Source organism: Salvelinus sp. IW2-2015, unplaced genomic scaffold, assembly GCF_002910315.2.
Source record: "Salvelinus sp. IW2-2015 unplaced genomic scaffold, ASM291031v2 Un_scaffold1675, whole genome shotgun sequence".
Lineage (NCBI taxonomy): Eukaryota > Metazoa > Chordata > Actinopteri > Salmoniformes > Salmonidae > Salvelinus > Salvelinus sp. IW2-2015.
In genome coordinates, this window is record NW_019943077.1 from 166,908 (window position 1) to 171,673 (window position 4,766).

Below are 4,766 nucleotides of genomic sequence, written 5' to 3' on the forward strand. Positions count from 1 at the left end.
AGAAGGGAGAGCGAGAGTCAGAGAGAGAAGGAGGGGGCAAGAGAGAGAGAGGGGAGAGAGGAGAGAGAGAGGGGAGAGAGGAGAGAGAGAGACGGGAGAGAGGAGTGAGGAGAGAGGGGAGAGACGAGAGGGAGAGAGAGGAGAGAAAGGAGAATTTGACCTTAGTTCCTTGTTTTAAGTCTCTATTTTGGTTTGGTCAGGGCATGAGTTGGGTGGGCATTCTATGTTTTGTTCTATGTTTTGGTATTTCTATGTGTTGGCCTGGTATGGTTCCCAATCAGAGGCAGCTGTCAATCGTCGTCTCTGATTGAGAACCATACTTAGTAGCCTGTTCCCACATGTGTTTGTGGGTAGTTGTTTTCTGTTAGTGTAGTGCACCTTGCAGAACCGTTCGTTTGTCGCTTTGTTGTTTTTTTGTTCTAGTGTTCGTATCTATTAAAAGTATTATGGCACTTACTACGCTGCACCTTGGTCCTCTCTCCTTCTCCCGACGACAATCGTTACAAGGCCTCTTTGCTTGCACACACTCTTCAGTTCTGCCCACAAAGTTCTAGGTTTTGTACCTGTTTCCTCCAGCATCTTCACAAGGTCCTTTGCTGTTGTTCTGGGATTGATTTGCACTTTTCGCAGCAAAGTACATTAATCTCTAGGAGACAGAATGCGTCTCCTTCCTGAGCAGTATGATGGCTGTGTGGTCCCATGGTGTTTATACTTGTGTACTATTGTTTGTACAGATGAACGTGGTACCTTCAGGCGTTTGGAAATTGCTCCCAAGGATGAACCAGACTTGTGGAGGTCTTTATATTTTTTTCTGAGGTCTTGGCTGATTTCTTTCGATTTTCCCATGATGTCAAGCAAAGACACACTGAGTTTGAAGGTAGGCCTTAAAATACATCCACAGGTACACCTCCAATTTACTCAAATGATGTCAATTAGCCCATCTGAAACTTCTAAAGCTATGACATCATTTTCTGGAATTTTCCAAGCTGTTTAAAGGCACAGGTAACTTTATGTATGTAAACCTCTGACCCACTGGAATTGTGATAAGGGAAATAATCTGTCTGTAAACAATTGTTGGAAAAATTACTTGTGTCATGCACAAATTAGATGTCCAAAACTATAGTTTTTAGCAAGTAATTTGTGTAGTGGTTGAAAAACAGGTTGTAATGACTCCAACCTAAGTGTATGTAAACTTCCTACTTCAACTGTATACAGGATACTACCCTCTACAACATAACCTTCACTCCAAATCAAAACTCAAAACCCACAACCTGATTTTGGACGGAATTACAGAATCACCTTGTCACCATAGTTTGCTTTGTATGTTTTATGTTTTGTTTGGTCAGGGTGTGATCTGAGTGGGCATTCTATGTTGTATGTCTGGTTTGTCTATTTCTATGGGTTTGGCCTGATATGGTTCTCAATCAGAGACACGTGTTTTGCGTTGTCTCTGATTGGGAACCATATTTAGGTAGCCTGTTTTGTGTTGTGGGTTGTGGGTTATTGTCTATATGTAAGTTGCCTGTGTCTGCACTTGTCATTTATAGCTTCACGTTCATTTTGTTGTTTTGTATTAGTCTGTTTAGTGTGTCTCTTCGTTTATTAAATAGAAGTATGTATTCGTATCACGCTGCGCCTTGGTCCTCCACCATACGACAAACGTGACACACCTGGAAGGTTTACAACTACCAAAGATTATTATTCCAACGTTATACAGCAAATGCTCTGGAAAACAACAGAAACCTGAAGACACCATCCAACCTGGAACTGAGTGAGTAATGTTTAGTCTGAAGCCATATTTTATTTCCAAAAGCCAAGAAGAAAAATACTTTACATTACTTTATAAGGACTGAATGCTAAATTAAGGCTGCTAAGCTGGATACAACTTCAATTAGCACTGACGTGTCAAGTGAGAGGTGTCAAAGCACTTTAGCCCAACGATGGCAGGAGAGACGAACAGTCTACTCCAACCAAATGGAGAGGCCTTAGAAGCTGCCTCCTGCTGTTCAGAGGTCATTAAAACACAGTACCCGGTGTATGTAAAGAATAATAAGGCAAGAAAAGATCACAAAATTAAGCTCCTTATGGAAAATCAAGATACACTTTTTGCTGACTATTATAAAAATGGGAACATCAGCAACCTTCCACACAAACCATCCCCTGGCATGGCACAGTGATATATTAGCACACTACCCCACTGTTAAGAGAGGGGGTGTTAACGAGGGGTGGAAACTCAGGATACTAGACAATGAGGACTCAGTCAGCTAATATGAATCTCTATAAGTCTGGAACAGTAATGGTACAGGGCAACCCCAAACAGTTTCAGCTGAACTTTCACCTAATCAAAGAATTAGCCCAGCAGGAGAAGCTCTCCCTTGAGAAAGATACCCCCACCCCGAGCGGGTCAGACCAGACCTCTCACTTAATAACCCCCCAAAGCGGCAAGTCCAGCCTCCCAGCACAGAGTACTACCCCCTCATTGAAATGTAGGATACATTTACCCAGCTGGAGGTAAGGCAGGTGGAGCTGGGACAGCAGGTGATTACACTCCAGTCAGCACAGACCCAGACATTAGTTCCAATACAACAACCCCCCTTACCAGACCCCGGAGAGCGGAGGTGGAGAGAGACACATCTGCACTCTGGACTGGTGTGACAACTTCAACAACATAAAAAGTAAGAGAGCAGGGAAGAACAGAAGCACTAGAGGAGAGGATCAGACTACTGGTGAGGGGGATGGCGTGTGATAGAGAACAACCCACTAGAGAGTGGTGTCAGTTCCTGACCTGTTTTCCCTTGTTTTGTATTTATTAGTATGGTCAGGGCGTGAGTTGGGTGGTTGTCTATGTGTGTTTTTCTATGTTGGTTTGTGTTCGGCCTGGTATGATTCTCAATCAGAGGCAGCTGTCAATCGTTGTCCCTGATTGAGAATCATACTTAGGCAGCCGGGTTTCACGTGTGTTTTGTGGGTGTTTGTTGCCGTGTTTGTGTTTTTTCACCACACGGTACCTGTTTCGGTTTTCTGCACATCGTTTATTGTTTTTGTATTTCCAGTGTTCAGTTTGGTTTTAATAAATCATCATGAGCACTTACCACTCTGCATATTGGTCCGATCCTCTCCGCCTCTCCCTCGTCCGATGAGGAGGACGAAATAGACAAGCGTAACAGGTGGCCACCCCACAGAGAAGCCAGCAGAACAGCCCACCTCAGCTCTAACACAAAGCAGTCTCCGACAACCACAAGCAGAACAGTCCACCCCAGACCCTGACCATACCGTGACACCACAGCAGAAACAGTCCACCCCAGACCCTGACCATAGGCGTCGACACCCACAGCAGAGCCACAGTTCACCCGCAGAGACCCTTGACCATAGCGTCGAACCACCGCAGAACAGACAATTGAAGAACCCCAAGCCCAGGGGATCTTACCCCTCTGAGCACCCCCCCCCCCCTTGTCAGCCACCCTAATTGCCCTCCTGACAACCACCCCCTCCATCCATCCACCAATCAATGCGTCAGAACTGAGGCCCACTAAATTAACCACTCCATAGAACAGCAGAATTTGTTGTCCTCGCCTTAGTAAGGACTCAGAACACTGGGAAAGTGTATAACAAGAAAAAAGACAATCTCCAAACAAACAGTGTGGTCACAAAGCCTGGTGATCCGAAGCACTACAGGCCTGTCCCTAGACAATTACCAACCATAATCGGCTCTAGACGGACAACTAGGTCACCTAGCCACATAAATAACACACACAGCCTGCCCTAGACCTTCTGTCCGAGGACCAACTAGGTTCAACCTAGACCTACTATACCACTATACACATAATGCAACTATATACCCAGGGAAAGCTACGGGGCTCCTACGAAACACTTTCCTGTGCGTGAGGACCATACAAGGAGTTCACCCTCGAGTCCACGATCAAGATCTTATACTCAATTAAACAATTATCCCCCTCCTCACTCGTGCCACACCAACATCCTGTCCCCTGACGCAACTCTAAAATCAGCACTGTGAAATGTAGAGTTGGAAGAACAAGCGAGCGACGTCAGAGAGAAATGAGAGAAGCGATGGAAAAAGCTATCTTCTAACTTTCTCCCCAACGACCACAGAGGTAGAGTTTGAGATCTTCCACCGCTGTCGGTACCACGAAAAGAAAGTCTCCATCTCCGGCGGCGAACCATGAATTCTCCAGCAGGTATAATCAACAACAACACAGGAGCAGGAGATAAGGATTGTGCCTGTGAAACTGAGTGCATCAAAAGAAACCGAAGAGGATCATAATCGTTTTCCCTGGCCCACCACTCCATCCCCCAAGCAACTCAGTCGACCATCTTTCAAGTTGATACAGCCGTATGAAACAGTCCACCTCTACCCACAGTTATAGGTCAGCAGAGGCGCACCTTCGCTTACAGGGACCCCCATAAAGGACATTGATCGCCCTTCAAAAATACCACAGCCCCAACATGACTATTCCTACAGTAAGGAAAACCAGGAGTGCAAACAAAACCACCTAGCAGACACCCAGCACAGCAGGAGGACGCTAAGGAGAGCAGACACAGAGGAAGAAGAGACCCCATCTGCCAGAGAGAAACCTACTATCTCTAGGACCACCAACCAATCAACACCACACGCAAACTCAACCTATGTCCAACACACAATTTAGCCCCCTAAGACCAGTACCTAAATGACACCTCTGCCTCACAACCCCATCTTCACACCAAGCCATTGTACCCGACACACCAAGCCTCAACAATGGAAGTCACAC

General features: G+C 45.7%; 1 pseudogene; it reads right to left on the reverse strand.

Moving 5' to 3' along the window:
• LOC112071654 (CUGBP Elav-like family member 5) overlaps positions 1–3,102 on the reverse strand; it is a 32,043-nt pseudogene extending 28,941 nt beyond the window's left edge.
• Positions 3,103–4,766: the final 1,664 nt, after the last annotated feature.